The 12,681-nt window shown below is 47.0% G+C and overlaps 1 protein-coding gene across 7 annotated transcripts in view; it reads left to right on the top strand.

Moving 5' to 3' along the window:
- ERC2 (ELKS/RAB6-interacting/CAST family member 2) overlaps positions 1–12,681 on the top strand; it is a 985,383-nt gene that overhangs the window by 903,225 nt on the left and 69,477 nt on the right. The gene's annotated exons all lie outside the window — the stretch shown is intronic.

The following is a 12,681-nucleotide window of genomic DNA, read 5'->3' as shown; positions in this document are numbered from 1 at the left end:
ATTTCCATTGTTCATGGGTCATTCTTGTCCTAAGAATTGCCCATTTATATCCTTGGCCCATTTTTTGAGTGAAATTGTTGTCTTAAAAAAAATGGTCTTAAAATTTTAATTGGTAAACAAACAAACGAACAAACCAACAAAGTGATGTTTTTCAAAGTACTCTGAAAAGGGAAGACCCCCCCCCCCCGCCCCAAGGCTGTTGGGAGAACAAGGGCTTCAGGGAGCAGAGATGGGTGAGTGAGAGGTGGTGGAGTTCCTCTAGCGTCCCGTGCAGCTCACGGGCTTTTCTTTTCCAGTGTAACATTGCCCCCAGATGCTCCCAGTGCAGTTCTGGGAGGTTGTCTGTGCTCTGGATGACCTTTTGTCTGTCAGACCTTCAACTTGCCCCTGACTGATGAGGCTTGCCTCTTGGGCTTGACCTGAGCATTCTGAATCCTCCGCTTGCTCGTCTCCTGCTGGGACTGTTGCCTGACAACCTTCCACTGCCCTCCGCACACGACCCCTCCCAAATCCTCCGCCCATGAGCTCTGCACACTTCCTGGGGTCCTGGGAACTCATTTATAACCTGTTTCAGTGCCATCTGAAAAGACTCGTCATGGAGTTCTTGGGTGATGGTATTTTTATTCTTACTGATAAAGTATTCGTTGCTGTTTATTGAGCACTTACCATTTGCAATGCCAATGCTTATGGTGTGGTGCAAGTTGTCCATCGCACACCTCTGGGGGCACCTTTCACTGCATAGTCATCGTAGATTTGCAGCAGTATTTTTATCAGATGGCAGTCAGTTGTCTTGAAGAAGGGTGCTTTTTTTCTAATCTCTAAAATAGAATCACCATAATTGCAAGCAGAAGCCTTAACCATGTGCCAGGCACTGGGCTATGTGCTCTGAACACATTAAAAAAAAAAAAAAAAAAAAAAAAAAACAACACACAGTAGCCTGCTAAGTTTGGTGATATTACCTCCGTATCTAAAGCTGAGGGAACTGAATCTCAGACAGATTAAGCTGCTTGCTCAAGTCATACAGTTAATAGGTGAATTCAAACTGCTGCCCCCAAAGCCTGTGCCTCACTTTTGCCCCGCCCTTCCCCTGTATTGGGATCCAGTTGTCCCCCAAAGAGTCCTCTGCCATACGTCTGAACCATACCATATGGTTATGGTATAGGCACTGGGTTCATTCGGCCTGTCCACCATGGTCTTCCTACGACATTCTGGAAAGGCTGTGTGGCCAGTGGGCACTACTCCTGCAGCCAGGACGACCTTGAAACTACCCAGGGACCCTCATGGCCCAGCAGTGCCTTTCTGTGAACTAAAACCAAAGCATCGGAGAATAGCGATAAGAATCTGAGCAGGAGGTCAGCATCTGCCCCATAAGAATCTGAGCAGGAGGTCAGCATCCCTGGATCTCCTGTAGGAAGGGAGAAACCCATTTTTTTTTTTTTTTTTTTTGCTGCACAGTCTTCCCAAGTCAGGGTTTCCTGGTCTCTGTCCCAGACTTGGTTTTCTTTGACCACACTCAGAGTATGGATAACTGTAGCACAGAGGTGCTAAGAGCGAGAGCCACCATTTCCCATCTCCTGACTCTGGTGCTGATGGATGGGGACCAGGTGAAAGGGTTTTTCTGGAATTGATTCATCAGGCCAAGGGGATTTCCCTCGCGCTCTCTGCTTTCACTTCTGAGGTTCACGTGTCTTTTTAACATTCCGTCGGCTTACTGGGGCCTGAGTCGAAAGCCATCTTTAGGATCCATTTGTTCTGATTCAATTGCTGAGGCTTTATGAGATTGTTCCCTCTCCTGGAAGAATGCTCCAAATGGCTTGCATGACTGATGCACGCCACAGCGCCCTGATTGATGGTGAGGGGGGCCCTGGCTGGAGGACTGTTCCTGGAAGGGGGGGCTGGGGTCTGTGAACACCATTACAGCCGAGCCCGGAAGTAAGGATATCTGCCCTTGATGCCACCCAGCTTGGAACCTTCTGCTGATTCCTTGGGGAAAACTGTCAAGGAAACAACCTTGACCTTTGTGCCAGCCTCAGGTTAGGGAGTAAGGCGTCAGGAGCTCTGGGGTTCAGCCTAGCAATGTGTACCAATTTTTTAGCACTTGGGTAACTTTATTGTCTCTGTGGCTTCAAATCATGTGTCTGCTCAATGAAAAAGGATGTTTTTGCAGTTTTGAAGGCAATGATATTTACTTTTTAAGAGCTCTGGAGCCAGACACAGCTGGTTGTTATTACCAAACCCACCACTCGCTGTCAGGTTGACCCTAAGTGGTTTCCCTCTCCGGGCCTCTGATTCCTGTCTGCGAAATGGGATTGATAAAACCTGTTTTATAAGGTCATTGCTAGGATTACATGGAATAATTAATGGAATAATATGTGTGAATAGCTTAGCCCAACGCCTGGCAATAGAAACCACTGAATAGTATTATCACCAGCTCAGCAAACAAGGTAAATAATACACAGCACCACAGGGAAAGGGCATTGCCCTGACTGCTGGTGTGGATTTTACAACCACTGTGGAGTGCAACTTGGCAATATCTAGTCAAGTTTAAGTCAGATATTCACTATGACATGACAATTCGACCTCTAGTTATAGACCCTCGGGAACTGCTTGAATTGCCATACAAGAGGACATGTGCAATTAGCATCATTGAAGCTTTGTAATGGCAAAAAGTTGGAAACAATCCAAATATTCATTATTCTAATTCACCATTAGAATTCTGGTATGTTATGCAATAGCGTACATCACAGCATTAAAATGCCTCGAACCAATTACATTAACATGGATAAACTGCAAAAGCATAATGTTGACTGAAAGAAGGATGTTTAATAGTGATAAATGTGGTAAAACATTTAAAACTTTTAAACCTGCAGATTTATTCTACATTTATTAGTGAATGAATATGTAGCACGCAACAGTATTAAACATTTAACAAACATGCGCTGGAATAACATTCTCAGTGTTTACTTCAGACGAGGGAAGGGAGGGGGGAGGCTATCAAGGATGGGGGCTTAAATTAAAGAAAAAAAGATTTGAAGGGAATATGGCAAAATATTAAGATTTATTTATTCCACTAGATGGTGGGTATATAAGTTTCAAATATTTTTCAATTTTGGTTAAAAATATACAATCTTTTTTTGAGATCAGTTAGAACCAATATTTGTTTTAAATGCATTTTTAAAAAAATTAATAGCAGCTAAATAGGTCACCAACTCAGTCACCAATTGTTTCTGTTTGTGAACACAGAATGGGGAATTCTGGTAAGATGCTTTTTGTAATAGTTGCGTTTTTTGGCAGTGACTGTCAAATGCAGTAACATAAAATTACGCTTTAATTATAAATCTTTTCCCAGAGTACAGTGGGAATCTATGAAAAGCATTTCTCTAAGCATCATGGCTGGAATCCACCTTCATGCTGGCCTACGAGGGTTTGGAATTAATACTGAAAATGCAGGGAAAGACCCACAGTCCAAGAGCGACTCCACATATGGTTTTCCAGAGCCTCTTTGGGGCTTTTAAATGCTAGCATCATCCTCTTGCATCTGATGAGAGCTTGCGGGCATCTGCTTTTCCCTCTTGTAAACATGTCATTCTCCTATTTTAGAATGGGGTCCCATCCACCCAATCTGCTGTCTTTGGGGAAGTAACAACCCCCCCTCTTGGTTTTATATTGGTTCTTCCCCTACCGCCTCCACCCCTGTTCCTTCTCTGGCCAGGGTCATCTTGGGTGCACCAGTGCCCTGGACTCCAGGCCTGCCGCCAGCGCCTCTGTGGGAATCAGGGCCCAGCCTGGGGGCTCCCAGACTCCCCTCTGGGAAGCCCTGCTCTCACACACTGCCCTTTGCAAAGCTTCCTCCAGCCTCCCTCCCACGTCTACAGGCTAAGAAGGATTTTCTTTTCTTGTTTTCAGTCTGGTTTTTTGATTTTCGTTCTGCGGTTCTGCTCTGCCTTGCTTTGTTTATCAGCATCAAAGCTGAAACCAGCTGTGTTTGTTTGTGGATCTTTCATTTCCATGAAACCTGCGGATTTTTCTAGGTCACTCTGTGTTCTTAATAATCAAGAAGGTGGTTCACATGGCCACAAAGGAAAGGCTGGGGTCAAAAACCCTCAAACCCACAGAGGGCCCTCAGTAGCCCTACCCTTGGCCCGGATGACTGGGAATAACAGTTAAACATACTGATACGGTTTGGGGTCTTATTATCTTCCAGGGTGAAGTCCCCAATGAGCTCTTTCTAACAAGGGAATTCAAGTGGAAATCTTACTTATTATCTTTGAGCCATACCCTATGACAGAGATCTCATTTTCTTTAAAGTCTGGAACTCTAGCAGTGATAGGAGGAAGACAGGTATGCTGGGCATTTTCTTCAAAATTTAGTAACTGGACCGTTGGTTGGATTATTACGGGCCCAGCAGCCACCCGAGGGCACAGGTGGTCAAGGTGCTTGGTGGAAGAGCATTTGGCTGAATGGAGCCCCAGTTCAGCGATGGTAAGCCTAGCCATTTAAGGGGCCACTTGATGCCCAAGGACAGTTTCTTGAGCAAAAACCCTGAGTCCTGGAGAAGCACAAGAGAAACAGGAGACCCAGTGAAGGCTCTTTTTAGAAATTGAGTCCTAAAGCTGTTACCTCATCCTGCCAAGTGCTGCCCAGTTGACGGCACAAACAAACCATACTGGGTGCTCTTTATCTCCGAACAAACCGGAGAACCTAAACTGAGTAGATGTCAGCACTTAAACTTTAGAGTAAATGGGGGAACTCACATAACCAAATCTCAGGGACCCCAGCAGAAGCAGCAGCCAACACGAAAGACCCCAGTATCCCCCTGAGCTCCTCCCCACCAAATGGACGGACATACATCAGGGTCCCGACACAGCAAAGACAAGACCGTATTTGGACTTGTAACTCCCCGGGCATTTTGCAGGCAAGTCTGGTTCTCGTTGTCCACTGACTCGGAGATAAAATCAGGGCCTCTGCTCAGCTTGAGACAAGCCATTCGTTTGGACACCAACGTCTCTGGGTGAGAACGCCCGAGTGACTCCAATCTGCCGGTGGAGTTCCTCCTGTCAGTCTTCCCGGTTCGGTGAGGAGCTGTCACGCGGTCTTACGTCATCCTTCCCTCACACATCCTGCGATCCCCAGCCCACTTTTGGGGGGCTCCTGAAAGAGGCAGCTTGAGCAGAGAGAGAGAAAGGCCGCGGCTGCTTCGACTTACCAGAGCGGGATGCACAGCTGTAAAGAGCAAGGTCATAAATGGTCCATTTAAGTGACACGTGGAAGTGAGAGGGGAGAGTCTCTGGCCTCCGCAGGCAAAGTCCACCGGGTGCCTCAGGGTCTTCGTCTTCGGTGGAGTCAGTGGAAAGGTAAGAAAGGTGTGGTTTTAAAACCTCGTCTAAATCAGGAGAATTGCCTTTCCTTTGAGTCTCAGCGAGGCCGGGGGAGAGCCAGGAACCAAGCCCAGAACACCTGGCATGAATGGCTAGTAGTCATCACAGCAGTCTTTAGTGAGGCATCGATATAAAGCAGGCGTGGCTCTGAGAGGGCTTCCTGCCTGTTAACTCCCTGAGTTAAAGCTCCAGGAGGTTGGTGCTGTGACTGATTCCACTTTGCAGATGGGGAAGCTGAGCCTGAGAGACGTTAAGTACCTTGCCTCAGGTGGCCCACAGCTAGGCACACAACTAGACTACAAGCCCTAGTCATCTGGCTCCAGAGCTTGACCTCTGACGTGGTGGGCTGCACTGTGGGGTCTCTGAGGCTCCCGTGACTGCTGCTGAGGGCTTTCCCTGTGCCAGGCACGATTAGAGAGGCACTTTTCCTGCATTTTCTCCTGTAATTCTTGCAGTCACTGTGAGGTTGATGCAGTGCTTATTACACTTTTCCTCATAAGAAAACTAAGGCTTGGGGAGCCTGAGTGACTTAATCAGAGTTGCATAACTCATCTGTGGAGGAGTCAAGATTCTAGCTCGGAAGATCTTGGGAAGTTGGACTCCTGACCCCTGTGCCTGTGTTGGGATGGAGGGGCTGGAGAATGGGATTATGGTTGGACTTGCTGGCAATGACTCCCACTTGGCACTCTGCTGCCCTTTGAGGGCCACAGTGGGAGAAGCAGCTCAGTGAACCCTCAGAAGAGCCAGGATGTCCCATGGCTCCCAGTTTCCACCATCCCATGTGTCTGATACTGGCGTAGCACTGCACATAGTTGCTGACTTGGAACTGTGCTCAGCAAACTATTAGGGAAGCTGATATTGCCCAGTGCCTTCTTGCCTTACTCCCTGAATGAATGAATGAATGAATGAATGAACTGGAAACTAGCCAGTATTTAACAGATGCCTGACTTCACGCGTGATTTCTCTAGATTCATATTCACTAATGTAAAGAGACTAAAGTACAGCTTTTGGTGAGTAAGAATGTAGCATTTTGCTTTGACTCTAAAGACTGGGTAACTCTGACTAATGGGCTCCCGTCCTCTCCCTCTGGCTTAGCCATAGGAGTAGCTGTACCATTGTGTTCTGCTCTACTTAGCTTAACAACAACTTTGAGGGTAATACAATAATGATACTGGTACAAGAACTAGTTAGTACTTACTGTGTTCAGTCTTGGTTGTTATTTTTGCAAATAAACCTTTCTTAGTCCCACTTTGCCAGATGATAAAACTGAAGCCCATAAAGATTATGTAACCTGTGAAAGGCCACTTGGCTGGCAAGTGTCGAGGCAGAATTCAAGCTCAGGGCTTCGCCCCCAAAGCCCTCCACTCTTCACCACCATGCGGTGCACTGAGTCAATTAAGTGTGGGGAAACTGAGACCCAAGAGATGCTAAAGGTTCTGCCAAGGCCCTTAGTTGGTTTGTGATAAAGTCTAAATTTGAACTCAGGATACCTATGTCATCCTGTCTGTTCTAACAAACGTTCTCAAAGTCGGGCTCCACATTCACTTCTTCAGACAAGGGAAGGCTCGGTGTGGAGCCCTGCAGAAGGACCGCCATGTGGAATCATGAAGAATGATATGGGACAAGGCAGTCAGTAGTTTGGGCTTGCTTAAAAACTCACCTGAAATGGGAATCAATCAACTGAGCAAAAATCAGTTTTTGAGGTAGATCAATAATTTAAAAAGTAAAAAGATTCTACCTCTGGGGCACTTGGGTGACTCAGTCAGTTAAGTGTCTGACTCTTGATTTCGGCTCAGGTCATGATCTCAGGGTTGTGAGATCGAGCCCCGCCTTGGGCTCTGTGCTGGGCATGGAGCCTGCTTGGGATTCTCTCTCTCCCTGTCTCAGCCTCTCCCCTGCAACTTTCTTAAAAAAAAAAAAAAAAAAAAAAGTTCTACCTCAAAAGATTGATAGCCTTCTTTTGGGTGTAACTACCCAGGTCTGTAAGAACAGGCATTTGAAGGCTGTAGTAGACTATTCTATGGAGCCTGGCCACTGGTTGGGGGGGTGGGGGTGGGGAGCAGGTTAGTGTCCAGAAGAACTGGCCTGAGAGGAGTGATTGGTCGGCATACCTATCCATCCATTCATCTGGAAGTACCTACCGGGTGCCTACTAGATCCAGGGCTCTTTGTGGAGGGAGTGAACCCCACTTCCTGCCCTCACAGAGCTTACATTCTAGCAGGAGCCAGAGCTCACAATAAACTCTGATGCGATATGATAGAGGACATGTAGGATGCTATGTGGGTTCTTCGTGTAGTCTAGTTGCCTCCCACGGGAGATGTCATTTTAGCTGAGACTTGAGTGATGTGACAGTTAGCTAACATGAAAAGCAGGGAACAGTGTTCCAAGCAGTGGGAACAGCATGTGTTGAGCCAGGAGGTGAGTGAGAGCCTGTGTTCAGTTGGATGACCGGACAATGCTTGGGCCAGTTGGATTTGGGAGTAGGGAGGGGACAGCATGCATGTGACTATCCAAGTTCATGGGTATTAGGTTAAAAATGGAGCATCTCATGACCCCAAATGAAGACCCCTGTTATATGGAGATGTTGGCTATGCTCTCCCTGATCACAGAGTCCTTCCAGGGGATCATCTACTGACCTAGAAGTAAGAACAGAGGTTGCTCTATGCCAAGTCAGTGGTTCTTCATTTTGGAGGACGTCATGAAAATTTCTGAGAATCTCTGGACCCTTTTCCCAAGAAAGGGCACACAGCACATAGGAGATGTTGTCTACCATCCCAGAGGGGTCACAGGTACCATCTGAAGCCCACCCATGAAGTGAGGATGCCAGGAACCCTGTTGTGTCTGCTGTTATCTTGACTTTCACTTGGAAACAGTGCTGGACACAAGCATTGAATGCCTTTTGTCCAACCTTGCCACCTTTCCTGTCATGCAGGACTTCTGCTTACACATCTAAAGTCCCCGCCTCTGGGTAACTTCCCTGGGTTTAATCAGCCTTCAGTGTAATTACTATCTTATAGCAGTCACAAGTCTATAAACTCACCCTGATGGATGACCCTAAACATCTCACCTTTTTGCCCCATGGCAGGACTAAATGATATTATTATATGTCTGTTTTTACAGGTGCTATTTCCTTTCCCACACTTACCTTTCTTTTTAGAGGAAGGGGCAGTGGGAAAACTATGGCTCAGGTATTGAAATGAGAAAGATTGATAGTATCTTTGTTTCCCCTCTACACTGCTCATCCTGAAGTTGACTCCTTTGAGGGCTGATAGGAAACACCCAGACCTGCCTCCTAGTTAGAGGAACACATCCTTGAACTGGTGTTACACAAGGCCCCTATACATTGTGTCCCTTTTGTGCCCCCATCACTTCTCTCCACCACTGACCTCATACAGACTTCTCAAATAAGCCAGGCACCCACTGCCACAGGGCCTTTGCACTGCTTATTCTCCCTGCCTGTAATTCTCTTCCCCCAGACAAGGACACGGTTCACTCACCACCTCATTCAAGTCCTTATCCGAATGTCACCTACTCAGTGAAGCCTCATCTGACCACCCAATTTAAAAATAAACTCCACCCCCTTCCCTGGTTTATCTGGTACTTACCATCATCAAACATACCGTTGTATTTCATCATAGATTTTGTTAATAAGCCCAATGCAGGCAAGCATATAGGCTGTTTTGTTCACTCTGCCTAGAATAATATAATGCACATATTAGGGGTTTTCAATCCATATTTAATGAACCAATGGACCAATAATGTCCTGGGTAGGTTTGAGGCAAACAAGCATCTCAGGGATCGGAATTATATATAGTGAATCAAGAGACCTACCTTCCAAAACTGAAGAATTGCTCAGGCCTAAAGAAATGAGAAAAATCATACTCTCCAAGCTCACATTCTGCTCTAGCTAGCACCCTTATGAAAGCAATTAGCACCTTTGATTTGGAGAAAAGATTTCAAGGCTCTCATGGGAGTAGGTAACAATCTGAGGACCCCTGATCCAGGCAGTAATTTCCAAAGGAAAAGAATACAGCCTCTTTTGGTCTCTATCCTCTGTCTTTTCTTCCATATTTCCCTGACATTGAAAAGCTGCTGCTCTTTTTGTGACTGAAATCGGTTCTTGCCCTTGGGTTCTCTGAGCCCAGTCATAGCAACACTGCCCCCTCCACAAATGGAACCCTCTAGGATTCAAGCTTCCCCAAGAAAAAAGATGCCCTTGATGTTGCTGTCAAACGGCATTTACATTCACTCTTGGCAATTGTGGTGAAAACCTCTCTTGCTTTTTGGTCTTTTTGCCTCATCTCAAATGCACAATCATCTCCAAATTATTATATCGCCTTTTGAGTTTTCTTCCTATGTCCCTGAGGCTGTGGGCTCTCTTGTTTGAAACACTGACCACTGCTGTGGAGTTATTAAATTAAGCATTGCAGCTTAGCATGGAATGTGTAGATACTTGAAGCAGGGTTTAAAAGACATTCTGATTTCCTAGAAATGTAACAGTGCATTGCCTTGGAGCAGAGAGCAATGCAGGAAGGAGCCTCCTGCCCCAGCACTGAGTCTGCCGCTCTTCAACGCAAAGGAGGTTAAATCATGAGCTGAGTGTAGAGCATGTGAAAGGTTGAGGATGTGTTCTGTTTAGGAGACCCTGTAAACGGACTTGTTTTGCTGGGAGGAGGAATGAATCATTTCAGCCGCGCACACCAGCTGCAGCCTGTGGAAGTAAAGTGGGGGCTTTCCCACAGCGTGCGCTGTATATTTCATTGTTAGAGCTTTGCATTTTGACAGGTAGTTCTTATCCTTCTGGAAAGAGAGGTCTGAAGCCAGCAGCTGGAGGAAGACCTGGCAGGGCCTGCTGTCTAAATGGAGAGCAAGCATGTGCAGCGAAACCTCATTATAACATGACCTGTTATTACGTGGATTTTGGTATCCCATGGGGCAGATATGTCTCCCAGTGCAGAACAACTCCAAACAGCAGGCGCCTGTTTTAGCTCGTCTAGGCCAGAATGCAACCTTGTCCCAGGATCCAGTGTTATAAAGGGGTTTGTGCCGCTTTAAAAAAAAAAAATCGATGAACGCGCCAAACACAGATTGTGAATTATGTACACTCTGCAAGGGGGTGGTTAAATCAGTGTGTGGTGCATGGCAAGGGCTCACTGAGGTCCTTCCTCTCATGGAACTCACATTGTGGAAGGAGAATGTGGTGGATTGACTGCCAAAATGTCCCCAGTTCTTCAGGATCCATCTATCTATACCCTCTAGGTGTGGTTTTGCACCTCCTCCCATAAAGAGGTGGAATTCTCTTTCACCTTCTCTTGAACCTAGACTAGTCTTGAGACTTTCTTTCGCCATCAGAGTGTGCTGGAAATGACAGCATGCCAGTTCTGAGCCTAAGCCTTCAGAGGCCTTGTGAACTCCTCTCTCTCTCTCTCTCTCTCTCTCTCTCTCTCTCTCTCTCTCTCTCCCCCCCCGTCTCCCCCTCTCTCCCTCCCTCCCTCTCAGAACTCTGCCTAGTCACATGAAAACAAGCCCATGCTAGCCTGCTGCTACATAAGAGGCCATGTAGAGGAGAGTGTAGTCATCCCAGCCAAGACCATCCTATACTAGGTCATAGCCCGCCAACCCCCAAATGTGTGAGACAGCCCTCTAATAAACCCCTGTAGACACATGGGTGAGCCTAGCCAGGACCAGATGAATCATCGAGTTGACCTGTAAACTCGTGAGCAATAGTAAAGGGTCACTATTTTAAGCCACTGACTTTTGGGGTGCTTTGTTACATGGCTAACTAATACAGGAAGATTGGCGATATGTTAACTGAACAAATACATAGAGACAACTTATGTCTTATTTCAGAAAGAGACAACTGCCTTGAAGGAAATAAAACAGGGTCACATGACGGGGAGGGACCTGTGCAGGCTACTTTGTAGAAGCTGGGTGAAGGCCTTTCTGAGGAGGAGACAGGTGAGCAGACCCCTGAAGGATGGCAAGGATGCTAGCTGTGGGAAAAGCTGAGGCACGAGCTGTCCTGGAGCCGAGAGAAGCAGGTATGAAGGCCTCGGGGCCGGGTTCTGGGAATAATGTAGTAGAGAGGAAATAGCGGGAGAAGAGGTCTGGGAGAGAGGCAGGGGCTAGACTCTGTGGAGTGTGGATTTGGGCACACGTGCTGGGAGCAGCCACGGAGGACTTTGACACGGGGGACTGACTGCACTGTGCTCGCCCTCTGGCTGTGGAGTGGTGCGAGAGTAGCTGCAGGAACCCAGTGGGTACACCACTGCGGGAGTCAGATGGGAGATGCGTCTCAGAGGAGGATGGCCCTTAGTGGGCAGACCCCCTTATGCCTGCTACGGTACTCACTATGGCCTTCCTTGTTCAGAACCCACTGCTTACCCACCCGAGCCCCTACCAGGTGATGCTGAGCTCCCCGAGGGGGCCATGCCTCCTTTGTTTCCCCATCTCAGTGCATCGCACGTAGTAGGGACCGAGTAAGTGCTTGCCTTAGGAAAGCTCTGCTCTGCATGTTGGATCCTAACTCATGCTTGATGTTCTGTGCAATCTCTTCTGTTTCCTTTCACTTCATGGCTTGGGAGGGGTGCTCTTCCTCTTTCACAGGACTTTTCCAGGACGTGGTCTTTTTATTACAAAGCATCTCTTAATGGCCTATGGCCACCGCCCAGGGCGTTCCTCTCCAAGGCCTGGAGAGCAGTGAGTGCCTGGGCTCTGTTTGGGGTTCAGCCTGACTCATCAGGTGACTATGGGGAAGTCTTTAGGGTTTTTGGCACCTCTTTCTCCTGCTATAAAATTCTTCTGGTCTGCGCTTCCCACCAACCCACCTCGAAGGCTCTCAAGTGCTACAACCCCGTGTTTATGGAACCCCCGGAGCGATGGAGGCAACCACTGGGAGCAGATGCTACATTTGGGACTCTGCCCCGATGAGCTAGTGTTCCCCAAGTACCTTGGGAACCACAAATAAAGGAACTTTATGAGGATATAACCTTATTATTTTTACCCTGTCTCTCACTGCCCTTTTATTAGTAGAATTATTTGGGGCTGGCCTTCTCCTTTCAACTGGCATAAATTTTCTTTGACTCAGCTTGGCTTTTTTTTTTTTTTTTCTTTTTTTCCTAGGGAGGTGGGTGGAATTTAGAATTAAAAAGTAGCAATGCAGTGGGAATGCAGACTTGTCTTAAATTTCACAGCAGTTCATGAACTTCAGGAAATCTGAACACACAGCATGCAATTAAGAGCAGGAGGGGATTTTTTTTTTTTTTTTTAATCAGTTGTGAAAGAGAAGGTGGCCGGGTAGAGA

This window comes from Callorhinus ursinus, unplaced genomic scaffold (assembly GCF_003265705.2).
Source record: "Callorhinus ursinus isolate GAN/ISIS: 27379988/994484 unplaced genomic scaffold, GSC_fseal_2.0 scaffold15, whole genome shotgun sequence".
Taxonomy (NCBI): Eukaryota; Metazoa; Chordata; class Mammalia; order Carnivora; family Otariidae; genus Callorhinus; species Callorhinus ursinus.
Note: the sequence above shows the minus strand (reverse complement) of the source record. Positions and strands in the feature narration are given on the sequence as shown.